General features: G+C 44.5%; 1 long non-coding RNA gene across 1 annotated transcript in view; it reads left to right on the forward strand.

Moving 5' to 3' along the window:
- The first annotated feature begins 9,917 nt into the window (after positions 1-9,917).
- LOC118160404 overlaps positions 9,918-14,157 on the forward strand; it is an 8,227-nt gene continuing 3,987 nt past the window's right edge. Inside the window, exon 1 of the long non-coding RNA XR_004747469.1 lies at positions 9,918-10,619. This is a non-coding gene — a long non-coding RNA (uncharacterized LOC118160404). The remainder of the gene's footprint in view (positions 10,620-14,157) is intronic.

Raw genomic sequence — 14,157 nt, forward strand, 5'->3', positions numbered from 1 at the left:
GTGTGGAGGTGAATTAACTCCCCTGCCCCATCAACCATCACCGTGTATACCTAGGTGAAACTCATTGCCATCCTTTTAACTGCACACAAATATGAAGCAGGACACGATGCAGAATCAGTCCCAGCAGAGCAGTGTTGGTGAGGAGCCAGCCACATGCATCCCTGTGCTCTGAGGGGCCTTGGGGACACGTGGCTGCTCTTTCCCCTGCCCTCACCTCCTCCTCTTTCCCCTTCCATGCCTCGATGGCAATTAGCAGCTGGCAAATAGCACTGAAGGGTGATAGAGGATGGACAGTGTGACAAGACCCCTTAAAATGAGGATATTGAGAGGAAGAAATTCTGCTGCTTTTTGAAAAGCTTTTTTTCTGAATGCCAAGACAATTTGAGTATCAGAAATTTTAGAAATCAGCAGCTTCTTACTGATGTAAATGACAGCGTATCTCTATGGATCTAAACAGCATGCTAGTTAGGCCCTCTGGTGGGGCAAGCTCATAAAGACTAGATTTTGCAGGGACTTTTTTTGCTCTGAGCCATTCTGTTTTAATGAACTACAAGCCTTGAGACCATGTCAGACACACCTGTATCCCTCTTTTCTACCTCATTGCTTGCTGTGGACCTTTGTAGCTGCATGTATTCGAAACCATTCCTGTGCATAAATCTGAAGAGATCCATAGAAGACATGCACCCAGCCCATTAGGCACCCAGGTGGCCTGAAACACTGACCTAGCTGTGATACAGCCTCTATTGAGCCTTGAAGGATGTGTCTTCAAGGCCAGACCCATTATCTGCAAGTACTGCCACAACGATAGCCATAACACTGGCCCTTGCAGAGCGAGGCAGCCTTAACAGATAACTACATACATCACTGAGCACATACAGACAATATCCTTGCAGGGCAGAAAGTCATAAAACCTATCAAATGCACCATGCATCTAGCCTTTGGCTTTTCCACTGCATCTTTTTTTCCCTATTGCATGTTGGGTAGTGTGGCAAAACCCATCGAGGTATTAAAACATGTAGCTAAGTGGCTCTGATCTGTATCATCAGATGTTGAGGTACCTTTTAAAAAAATCATGCTTTTAAGGTTCTTTATAACTCACAGTAGTCTTTTTCTCTTTTTCTAGTTATTATGCTGATGCACAAATGATGTGAAATAGCTTGTTGCTTCACTGTGATGTTAAATAGGATCCTGTCTGTGCCCTAGAGCATCCTGATTGGAGACAGAAAGAAAAAAAAAAAAAAAAAAAAAAGCACAAAGGTAAATGTGACTTTCCAACCTAGCAGATAGAACCTACTCAGATGAGCAGGGAATAGACTGAGTTCCTAGTTTTGCTCCTAAAACAGTCTCTGTATTTTACTGCACAAATTTAAAATAAATGCAAAAGCCATTTCTGAAGCCTTGGTCACACAAGTGTCGACAGAGTGAAACATTACAGACCCTCTTGGGCTTACTCCCATAAAGCCTGGACCCAAGCATCTTCTTTCACCACTGTCTTCACAGCTGCTTCTTGAAAGGGAGTGAGTGAGTCCCATGTCAGTCCAGCTACCTGTGACTTGACAGCCCCAAAATCCTATGCTGACGTTTTAAACAGAACTATTTTAAAGATCTTATATATATTTTTTTCTATAACAGTCTGATTTATCAAGGAAGAGGTTCAAGAGGAGGGCCTGGCCTATCAAGCTTGACAGGGAAATATGAGTTAAAGATGCAGTCACACCACCCTATCAAGGCAGAAGCCTACTTGGGTTGCCCCAGGTGACTACAATAAAAGGAAGTTGGTATAAAAGGAGTGATTAGGGCCAGGCTTGCTTTCCAGGATGGGGTAGAATGGATTAGTGCTGGAGAGCAGAAGTAATGGAAAATTTGAGGGATGCAATCCTTGAACAGAGAAGAGGTCTGAGATTCCAGGTAAGCAAAATAGCAACACACTGGACTAGCTGGGGGTTGGGGAGAAGCTGCCTGATTGCAGTCACTGTTCTGTGCTTGTGAACTCTTTGCTGCTTCGAAAATTATAGTATGGCTCACAGAGGAGCTCTACCTCTGAGTTCCTCAATCTATGGATTTTTCCCTTTCCTTTAGTTTACCTGGCCACTCTACCTGTCAGTCTGAAGCCTCCAGCTCATCTGACTCATTGCATGCCATCAGCTTGTCTCTGTGGAATACGAAACTTCTTCTAGATAGTGGCTTTGGTTTAAATTAAAAAAAAAAAAAAGGCAATTAAGACTCCCTTTTTTACCTTACACGTCACTAAAGACTGAGCTACCCTAATTCTGCTATAATGTTACCCTTAAAGGCTCCTCTGCATCATTAAAGATACATGGTTGGTCCCTTCTGATGCACACAATGGCATCTTAAAGAAGAAAGAAAAGGCTTATTTTTTCCCCTCTGACCAGAAGTCCTGTGGTCTTCTTATACCAGCACAGGAAACCTGCTGCAGTATATAAAGAAAATTGCTTGCTTGTGCTGTATCAAGATGGCCTGCTGTGACCTTTGAGGCCATCACAAACATCTGATCTGAATTAATGGCTTTAGTGCAGACCTGACTTAATGGCTTCAGCTGGCTCAAGGATCCCTCAGAGGAGGTGCTTTACCCAGTAAAGGTAGGACAAAGGACTTCAGATATTGAAGAAAGAGGGGGGTGTTCTTTAGTGGTCCTGCCTCCAGTGAGAAATATGCCCTTTATCAAAAACATTCATGGAAGGAAATGAGAACACAGAAGTTTCTACTTGACATTTTACACTTAGAAATGTAAATATTTGCGTGAAAGTACATGTAATGTTTAAGCTATCCTAATAAAATGAAAAGTATTGTTCCACTTAATGAAAAGTGGGCATGAAATAAAAGAATAAACAACTGCTTAATCTGAGCCCCCTGGTCTGGAGAGACTGTAGCTCCAGACTGTTTCCCTGCTATCGACTGCCCATTTTAAATGGGGTGATTTGCAAACTAGAAAGGTTGTGTGAAAAGGCAAGGTACACTGAAAAGCTTAGGCTGGGCTTACGTTCCTTTGCTTATGGGTATTATGATATGGGCTCTTTCTGTTTCATACTTCAAGGTGAAAAGCTGAGGAGCTATTCTGCAAAGTTATGAGATATCTCCTACAAAAAAAAAAAAAGGCAAGGAAGAGTATCTTTAATCATTTTTTGAGAATGAGATGCTGAAGAAACACATCTCCAGAGCTGACATCAGTTGTAAATAAGGTACCTCATATGAATCATACAAATGAAGCACATTGCATGAGTTAGCAGTAGGGATGTGTTATGGCTGATTAGCTGTGTCACAGCTCAGGTGGGAATTGGTTTCCAGATATACAGGTGGCCTTCAGTCCATCTCTTCAATTTCTTTTCCTTTCTCCTTTGAAGAGACATAGCACCATAAACTAGCAGGTGTTACCTGATGGAGTTTTTTCTAGAAGGGTGGGAGGGGAGAAGAAAAACCAGGAATAATGGAATTGTAAGTTTACAAGATCTTGATCTAATGTATTACTTTTCCTTTGGGTTTTGATTTCTCTTCTTTTTTGACTTAAAAATCACTGCCTATCTTGCCCTCTTACAGATTTGTTGCTTTATGGGGAGAGGAGTCTTCCGAACTTTCAGATGTACCCATAGAAGGGGTCCCTTATACCCACCTCTTGAGAAAGCAGCACATGATGGCCATCTGGCATCTCACCATCATGACACTAGATCTTTCAGAGCTGAGCCATACCAAAGCTCAAATCTCCATGGGACACTTCAGCTGATGTAGGGAGCATTCAGGTGCTGCTGTATGATCCTTCCTTAACAGGTCCTCCAGGCATTTGTCCTGTTTCATTGAGCAGATAGGGCCAGGCACAAAGATTTGGTTCTCCCCTGTGAGAGCACCTGAGTGACTGCACCTTGGGGACCCAGCTTGCAGCCAGCAACACTACAGCTGCCTGCTGGGGAAGGAGCAGCATGCCCAGGGCTTGCAGGCAGAGACAAAGCACACAGTGGCACTTTGGGCAATAAATGCAAGTCCTAGCTTTGGCACAAGGAACATCTTTCTCCTCAAGAAAATAATGCCACTAGAAAATGAGCAAAGACTCCTTCAGGACATATGCAGCAGCTCCCAGTAAGCACTATAGCATCTCTTGCCAGTTATTTGTATTCCCAGACAGTTCTTTATGAACCAGGCAGTTCACACTTCTTTTAAGCTGGCTATTCATCAACAAATGTGAATGACTGGTTTCTGTTTTATTCAGGTTTGTCAAGACCTCATTCAATCATTAGAAGTATCTCAATATTTGCAGACAATGTATGGTTTTTTTGTTTAGGGGAGAGGCATGTTAGAAGCAAAACACGTTCTTTATATGAAAAATTATGCATCTATTCCATTAACCTTTTAAAAAGTGTTACATTTTTGAGCTGAGATTTTCAGTCACACTTGTTTTAGTCTCTTTGCTAACAGTGTTTTGAAGTGATCAGTCTCTGTCGTGTATCTGGACAGGCTGCCTCAGCTGACTCAGGGGAGAACAAGCAATTTAAGGAAGGAGGAAAGGAAGACCATCCACTCTGTCTGTGCACCTGAAGACCAGAACAGACTCTGCAATTTTTTGCTGATGCAAGTTTTTGATGCTGTGGCACTTTTTCCAGATGTGTTGATACATTCTGTAGCCAAGTCCCATTTCTTACCTTTAGAAGTAATATCCTCTCATGACTGTCCCCTCAAGATCTACTTTCACTTTTAGCTGGTATTGACCACTGTCAGAAACAAGGTGCAAGACAAAAAGGGTTAACGTTTCAATCCAGGGAAGTGTTTGCATTGAGGCAGGGAAAATTAAATCAAGAACATCTAATGACTACACCTGAGAAACACTTTTTTCCACACAGCTTTTATTTATCCAGAAATATTTGCATATATCAGAAACTTAAATCTCCCTTTTCAAATATCAAATAAAAAATCTTCAAATAAAAAGTTAGCTGCTTGTCCCCTGCAGCTGTCAGTGCCTGTGGTGAGTTGGTGCATCCTGCTCTGCATCCTACTCTCACTGCATCCATCCTGTGCTTGGTGATTGATAGCTTGCTTTTGATAGGAAATCACCTGATGCATCAGAGCTGCTGCCTTGGCTCATCTATTCATCTCTGGTAGCATCAGAATCATTTGGGTTCCTCCATCCATGTTTCCAATTTATCTTAGTTTCCAGAGCAACCATGTCTCATTGTTACTACTTGTTCTCAGCTGATCTGGTCATGTCTTTGCTCTGTGTATTCTAGCTTCTCTGCAGTACTAAAGACTGTCACAGGTTTGGAGGAAGTGAAACAAAACATCCAAGTACCTGAGTCCCTTTTTTAATAGACATTACATTTGTGGCTTTTCTCCCTTCCATGTTTGCATTGTTTTAACAGTGCGTTGAAGGACTGATGCTGTATTTTATTCCCATGAGATTTCCCTTTTAACAGGGTCCCTCTGATCTTATTATGCTCTCTGGTAGAATTACCTTTTTTATTTGTATTTGGGGATCGTATCAATGAACAGATACTGCAATTGAAGGAGGCTTTGCATATTTTAATTTTCTGGCATGTTTCTGTTGCTGATGCTTGCATCTCTTGTGCATATAAAAGCTTCACATTTTTCTAAAAGGTTTATTTTTCTGCCTATCCAGTCCTTCTGTGCCTCTCCATGGATGTCCATCACTCCAGGTGCCTGTTCCGCTGCTCCATGTACACACCTGTCCCTGCCTTCCTTTGATCTTCTCTGTCTTCACTCTTCTTGCAGTGCAGTCAAAGCCATCAGAGACCCCATGTTACCTGTACAACCTGGGGAGGTGGGGGATCCTAGGAGTGATGTGGTGTGCTTCCAGGCCATGTGATAAGCAAGGCCTCCATCATTAGGAACTCACTAAGCTTCAGGGGATCGTGAGATCAGCTTACTCAGGGCTGATTCAGCACAGTTTTATGTTTATCTTCTTAGTGCTTATACCTGATACCCATTTTGCAAAAGCTCTGACCGTGGACTCTAAACCAGATTTAAACTCTAAACTCTTTTTAACACTTAACAGGTTTAACTATCAGTGTGCACGCGTCTGTGAAATGGGGGAGATAAATGGCCAAAGCTGGTAAAACTTCTGTAGTTACAAAAAACTGAAAAGCCAGAGTGCTACAGAACAATTTTCCTTCAGCCTTACAGTAAAGCTGCATTAGAAGTCAATAACAAATGTTCACTTTGTTTGGTTTTACCCTAAATTCTTTCCTGAACAACTGAAGTTCAACAGTCCTGCAGTAGAGTCTAATGCTCTCTGCTTTCCTCTCTTTCCCCCGTCCTTTTAAAAAAAAAAAAAAATCTGCACCTTTAAAAATCAAATAAGTGCATGGACACCAGGGACAGTACTTGTCTGCTGTGCCACTGAACCCCTTTCAGCTCCCAGTGAGGCAGGCAATCCTACCTCACAGCTCTAAGGCTATTTTTCCATGCATTTGCTCTATTCTAGGCAGATAACTCTGGATATGTTCTTCTTTCTCTACAGTCATTTCCATACAATACCAACCTCATCAGTAGGGAAAGATTAAGGCAGGGTAATTAGGTGATATGCAGAGGAACACACTGATGAGGGAACACACTGATGAGCTTGGAAAGCACCAAAGCACTATCACCACAGGCAGATGTGCTGGTCAATGACCTTGGCACATCAGCTAACCACTTCCCATTTCCTTTTTGCTTCCTTCACCTGTTCCCAGCTCTGATATTTGTGAATTCTCCACCTAGGTCACCAACACAGCTCACTGTAGATTCAGTCCCCATCACCCCAGGCATCCTCTGTGTCTCCCTGTCAGCAAAAGCCATCTCTGCTGGCCAAACTTTAGCTCATTTTGTGTTAGCACACTTGCACAGCCTCAGAGAGGACAGGAGTGCAGGGGGAAAGATCAGGCTTGTTATAAGGTGAGCAGTGTGTAAGTTCTGCTTTGCTTTGAAAGGGAAGTAATAAAACCCCTCTGAAGTAGCTGCAGGTGCCCCTGCCTGCGCTGCTGAAGGGCACCAGGGGACAAATTTGTAGCAAGGGACAAATTCATGCTAAAGGATAACATGTTAGCAAAGTAAGGCTGTACAAAGCATCGATGCAAGGTGCAAAAGGGGCAAAGTTTGCAGGGACAGGCTGTTTCAATAGAGCAGCCCAAAACACCTGAGGAGGAGAATGAAATGTGTTTAAAGTTCAAGGTGAGTAGTTCATAAACAACTTGATGAGGACTGGAAAGCTGAGTGGAGGAGAAACAAGGAGACTAAATCTCCTAAAGACCGGATTTTTTTTTATTTTTTTTTATGGGAGTTTGGAGTAAACCTTCTCCCATCAAGGGCAGACAAATACAAAGCTTGAAAGAGCACAGAGCAATCTGGTGTGCAGTCTGGAGACACCAAAGTTTTGCTCTGAGATGTTTGTAAGGAAAAACATCAGCTATGCAGAACCACTGAAATAAAAATCAAAATGCAGCTGGAAAAGCAAAGCCATATAATATGCTGTCCCCAGTTTAGATTCCAAGAAATGCCTGGATGCCTTGGTGCTATGTAGTGGAGCTGCCTGTGCCCTTGGCCTGCGGGAGCTCTGCAGGGTGCTGGTGGAAAGCAGGCCAACATGCACACAAAGTGCCAGCCACATCAGCAAAGGCAAAGGTGGGTGAAGCACTGAGTTGCTTCTGCACATCTGTTATCGAAGATACAAATATGTTTCCATCTATAATAAGAAGGAAATAAAGATGTCAGCAGATTTTTCTTGCTTTCCCTGACTTCAGATTTTTTTGACAGATGAGATGAGCCTAATTATTGCCTTTACAAGGTGTTTACAAAGGTACACATCTTCTAAAAAGCAAGTCATGATCCTGATGCTCTACACCCATTCCTGATGTATCATCACATCAGGAAACCTTGATTTTTTTAATTTTTTTTTTTTTGTAGAATGCAGTTACCTGACATGAAGACCTCAGACCTCTAAGAGCATCGTATGGCGTTTTATGACAGGCTGTGTATGCCAGCAGGCAGCACAACCATCCATTCTGGCCAGCTGCTGCTTGTCAGTTAATCCCCTTCTTAGGGGTTTGGGCTCGAGCAGACCGCCTACGGATGCGCAGTCCCTTCACCCACGGGCTGATTTTGCTGTGTTTGGGGTTAGGGCCAGCCTTTCGGGGACTCCCCTCTCTCCCCGGGCTGCCGGGAGCCGCCGAGCCGTGTGCCGGCGGGCTGACAGCAGGGGGCAAGAGCGCTCCAAAAATGCCTTCCCGAGCATCCTCCGCCCTGTGCCGCCGGGGGGGAAGCGGGGGGCGGCTGGGGCGGCTCCGGCAAACCCGGCAGGGCTCCGGCAGCCCCGGGTCGCTGTGCCCCGAGCAGCCCCCCGCGCCCCCAGGGCAGTGAGCAGGCAGCGCTGCTGCGGGGGAGGGATGGGGATGAGGATGGGGAAGACTCCTCCTCGCTCCCCGCCTCGCTGTGCTCTTCACGCAGGCTTTCTGGGGCTGTGCGTTAAGAAGGAAGTTCACAGAATCACAGAATAGTCTAGGTTGAAAGAGACCTCCAAGATCACCGAGTCCAACCTCTGACCTAACACTAACAAGTCCTCCACTAAACCATATCCCTAAGCTCTACATCTAAAGTTGCCGCTGGACGTGTTCGTAACGCGAAATATCTCCAGCTGCGGCTTTGCGGGATGTTGCATCCCCGCCGCACACGGGGAGGCCCCTCCGTGCGTGCCTGGTTTTAAGGCTGTCGGTGGTCCCGCCGCCTTCGGAAGCCTCCCTTCACCGAAGTACCTGCGCTCTGGCTGCTTGCTGCTAGGATCAGCTGGGCAGTAGAGACCGCATTCATAAAGGCCTTCAGACGTTCAGTATAGATCAGATCTTTTCTCAACTTCTGCAATATGCTTTCCATGAAAGCACAGCCCGTATCTCTATTAGCAAGCCTCTATTTCCATTCTGCAAACACCTCCAATGCTGCCTTCTCTTGGTGGTGGTTACCTGTGTGTGGCTTGGTTTCAAAAACCCCTAACATTTTTTTCTAACAAGAATTTACAACAACAAATTCAACACTTTCTACTTTTGAAAATTCTCTTCAATAGAGGAAATGTGGGAAGGGAAATTGAATGAAGATTTATTTTTATTTTTATTTTGTCTGAGGCAAGACAGTCTTGCTTTTTTGGGATTTGCAAACTGGAATTTTCACAGGCATGTCCCATTATCTTATGTGTCTTCATTTAAGAAAGGGAATTTGAGGGAAAGTTTAAGTAAATATGGCCAAGAGTGGATGTGGCCATACCTGGGCCCTTTCCAGACTTCAGTATGGACAGAGAGAGAATAATTACCCATTTATTATACTTTTACACATCATTTACTTCAAGGACATGGAAATTCATATTTATCATATACATCACTTGTTATTGTTCTTATTTCCTGAGTGGATGACTGAGAAAGCAAATTAAGTTGTGCTGAATTGTATGTGTTACTGATAGCACCAAAAAAGAACAAGCTTTGCACAGAGAGCCTAAACCATTATAGGCCTATGGTGCTTAGAGGTAACTAATGATTCCTAGCTGTGATAAAAGTCTGAGGATATAAAAGACAAGGTTGTTAGCGAGAGATAATAAGCTCTATTAGATTAACTCTGAAAACTGGAAACAGCCTTTTGGGCTCACGAGTACCTCGATTCCCTACAAGGAGTCTACGAGCACATCTTTCCTTTACTGGTACTATGGGAGATGGACCGTATGGACCTGCTGTGGTTTCACCCTGGCAGGCAGCTCAGCACCACTCAGCTGCTCGCTCGCTCCCCCGCAGTGCGATGGGTACAACTGTGGGAACTCGTGGGCTGAGACAAGGACGGTTTGCTAGGTAAAGCAAAAGCTGCACCCGCAAGCAAAGCAAAGCACGGCATTCATTCGCTACTTCCCATCAGCAGGCAGGTGCTGGCCACTTCCAGGAAAGCAGGGCTCATTACAAGTAAGGGTTACTTGGGAAGACAAACAGCATCACTATGAATGTCCTTGCAACCTCCTTCTTCTCTCCCAGCATTTATTGCTGAGCACGACACCCCATGACATGGGACATCCCTCTGCCCATCCTGGGCCAGCTGTCCTGGCCGTGTCCCCTCCAGCTCCTTGTGCACTCCCAGTCTCCTCCTCATTGGCAGGGCAGTTTGATAAATACTAAAGTCCTTGATGCTGTAAACACTTTTCAGCAGCAACTAAAACATCGGTGTGTTATCAACACTGTTTTCATCACCAATCCAAAACATGGGACCATATGAACTACTGTGAAGAAAAATAACTGCCCCTGGCAAAACCAGTACAGGACCACATCCTTTGGAAAGGCAACTGTCTTCTGTGCTATTAATGCTGCACCATCACAACTTCTGTTGGTGTAACTCGCATGGAGACCTACTGCTTTGCTGTAGTGGAAGGTAAAAGCTCCTGGGTTTCTCCACATTATTTGAGATGTTTCTGCAGCCCCCCAGCTTCACCACGTGCCTTACTCCCATCAGCATGGACACATGCACCTCCTAACACTGTCTTCCAGGCCCAGGCTCTGCATCTCAACCAGCATTGCTCATATCAAGGCCTGAAGGTAATTCCCAGCTTTCATCCTCCAAAACGTGCATCTAGCTTGTCCTCTGCTGAAGGAAGGATTTAGGTACGTGGCTTAAATTTTCCCAGTTTTTGGACTTTTATAAATATTCTCTGTTGTTTTTTTACAGCTATAATGTTGTCATCCATTTGGATTTGGATTTATGTCACCAGGAAGTTGGTTTTGCTTTTTGCACACCTATTCGCGAACCTTTTTTGGGCAGATTTATGAGATGGACTGAGGAGACAAAAGGGAGGGAAAGTACTTAAATGTTATCTAATAGCGAAAGATGACAATTGGATATTTTTATTTGAAGAATTTGTATAATTCTTCTTTTATGGTCCCCATTTAGTGGTCTTCAAAGTCAGCAGTGTTCTTTGAATCGAACTCTATGGCTATGTAAGCTTTTTAAAAGAATCTCCACGCATCAGTGCAATCCAGCTTAGGAACTCCTCTTTTCCAGGCTAATGTGCTGAATGTGTCTCCTCTTAGTATTAATAAAGACATATGGCAAGAGAGGAAAGAACTACAAAAGCAGCCTCCCTGATTCATGCTAGGAGTTGTGACATTTGGAGACTACACATGCAAACAGCTAGCTCCTCTAGGAAGCCTACTGCTGCTTCTCCTAGCTGTGGGAAAAAAAAAAATCAGAGGCCATAAGTTGATTCTATTTTTGTCCAGACAGGCTGTGGAAAGCAAAATAGAGTTTCCTGTGAGAACACGCTGCTTCTGAAGCCTTCTGAGCCAGCCAGCTGACTCTGGTGAGGCACCGCAGCTAATCTTCCTCACTTGCTGCGTGCATGTGGTTATTAGGCAAGGGTGACGAGGATGGGCAATGACACTGATGGGCAAGGCAGCGTTTTCCTTGTGACCCTGTGCCTAGGTGAATAGTGATGTTAGTTAGGGGCCTGTTTCTCACATGGGCTGGTGAGGACAGCGAGCAGGCACAGGGGTGGCATTTATAGCTTGGTGTGTCAGCAGCAGACAATGGGGAAGAAGTTTGTGGTCACAGTACTGGTGTCTGTTGCTGCACGCTTGCTGCTCATCAGTCAGCAAGTGTTCCCAGCACAAAATTGTCCGGTCTTGTCTCATAAAAATGCTTTCCCCTAAAATGGGCACAGTTTGCTGCCAGGGTGTTTTCATAGCCTCCCTATAATCCTGGAAACACCACCCCAGACTCTTTCAGACCAAGAAACAACAGCTGAAAACGCCTCTCACTTTCAGTCAGGGTTTTACCTCAGAAACTATTTTTCTCAAGTTTCCCAGGTTTAAATTCACTGCCCCTTACCTGTTAACAGGGCATTTGGAGCTGGAGGTTTTGTCCCTGCTCAAAACACACATAAGAGCAAGGCCCAGCAGCCACGGTCTGTCTGAGAGGATGGACATTTGTCCAATTAGCCCATGAGAAGTTAAGCAAACCAATATGCTGCCCATGCCTTGGGGTGTCACTGTCTGACACTTTCTTTGGCTTTCCTCAGCCTCATGCCCATTCCTCTAAATGTAGATCCCCAGGAACAGCAGGTAATTGTTCTAGTCATAATACCTCAGCAGCACACGGACAAAATGAAGCAAATACACACAGCGCTTCAAACGAGTGCTTCTCTCCTTTTCACACCTGCTTGCCTTGCTGTCTTACAAGACCTGGCCATACCTCAATGTTCTTGTAAGAGCTGAGAACTGTGCGCTATTTTTTTCAATCACCAGCTTTTTAAATGTAGGCTCTGCAGTGTTCTGACATGCCACCGAGAATTACCAGCAAAGGGCCCAAGATGGGCAGCACAGCCCCTTGCGGTTATGGACAGCAAACCCCATAATGTCCTGTCCAGAGTATCAGATCAGATCTATCCGATCTTTACAGTGGCTGGCAGTGGAGAGAGCAGAAGTTAGGTATCTTCCAGTTCCTGGTCAAGGCAAAGCTATGGAGGACAGATGCCTATTTGTCCTCATGCCAGCATTGCACCCCAGCGTAAACGGCTCTTCTCCTTTCTCCTTCCTCAAGGTGTTACAGACAGCAATCATACTCGCTTTCCATGTTCCCTTTCCAAAAGTGGTCAACTCCTTCCATCCCCCTTCATACCTGTAAAACATACATCATTGCTCTACCCTGAGGCAATAACCATAAACAATGTTTTGGCTCCATCTTTCCTAAGATTATCTGTTTTAGCGCCAGAAGGGCTTATCAAAGGTACACCTGCAGCTGACTCGAGGACAGTGCTTCCTGGCCAGAGACAGTTAATCATCAACAGTATCCAGATGGTTTGTGACTGGGCCTGGTGATGATGCATATACTTGGGGAATTTCCAGGTTTTGTTCATGATTCATTCAGCTTTGACTTCGCTGGCTCAAAAGAGAAGGTCTCACAAAACATAATGAGAGTTTATGTTACAGAGCACTTCACACGCAGATCTGCACCAACTGATGTGGAGATTCTGAGGTCACTCCTTCATGGCGATGTCGCGGAGCGGCACACGAGGCTGGATTTATACGAGTTTTCCTCTTCTGTTGTGTACAAGCACTGGCTTACAGGAACCTTTTATAAGATTTTTTTTTATCTTTCTCCAAGGCCATTTACCACTGCAGTGGGGGAGGGCTTAACCTTCAGGCTGCAGTTCTGCCCGTATCCTTGCTCTAATAATGACAGTAATGCAGACTGTCACTCTCCTTTACCCCAAAGGCAGCTGACTTTTTACAACCTGACTCCAGGTTTGCAGCTTAGGATGCAACTGCAGTCATTTAAACGAATGGTAGGAAATGCAGCAGAGCATTGTTGAGGCACCAGGAGCATATGCACCTATTATTGGCCCTTCAGTGATCACAAGATGCACCTTATCAGTATGTTATGTATCTGCAGCATCCTTAAGACGTAGTTCCCACTTCAGCTGACCTTCATGTCCCATTCAGCTAACCACCATGAGTACGCTGCAATCAGAAGATATGATAGCAGTTTCAAGGTCAAATCATGCTTATTGCTTAATGTGCTTGTGCTTGTTATACTGTGGAGAATTTTGATATAACAGGTTGGTGTTTTTCTCCTTCTTATAGAGCAGAAATGTGCTGAAACTTATCACTTAGCACGTTCATGTTCAGCTACACGGATGCTGTGCCATGAGGAGTTGTCGCAGCCTGGTACCCCCTATGGTTTCTCTTCATGCTTCCATCACCACTTGCACATTCCCTGCATTTCACCATGGGCTGAAGGCTGCTTTAAATCCACCTCTTTGCTCTGCACTCCTTTTCTGGGGAAAGCCCCATAACCTGTGAACATTACTTCCCATCATTTAGCCTCTGCTGTAATACTCTGCTGGAAAGACAGAGTCTTCCTCATCTGTCACCCCATAGTCCCTGCAACCTTCGCTCCTCCAGCCCCACTCACTCCCATCTGACAGTCCCCATGGGTTGTTCCATGCTGTCACAGGCAAAGGGAAGACAAATTTCTCTAGCACACCGTTTCCCTGTGCTGATGACTCATCCTTGCTGTGATTTCTTGAAGAAGCAAGTTAATAACATAAATTAAGATAAAAAAAAAGAAAGAAAAAGAAAGAAAGAAAGAAAGAAAGAAAGAAAGAAAGAAAGAAAGAAAGAAAGAAAGAAAGAAAGAAAGAAA

Source organism: Oxyura jamaicensis, chromosome 1 (genome assembly GCF_011077185.1).
Source record: "Oxyura jamaicensis isolate SHBP4307 breed ruddy duck chromosome 1, BPBGC_Ojam_1.0, whole genome shotgun sequence".
Classification (NCBI taxonomy): domain Eukaryota; kingdom Metazoa; phylum Chordata; class Aves; order Anseriformes; family Anatidae; genus Oxyura; species Oxyura jamaicensis.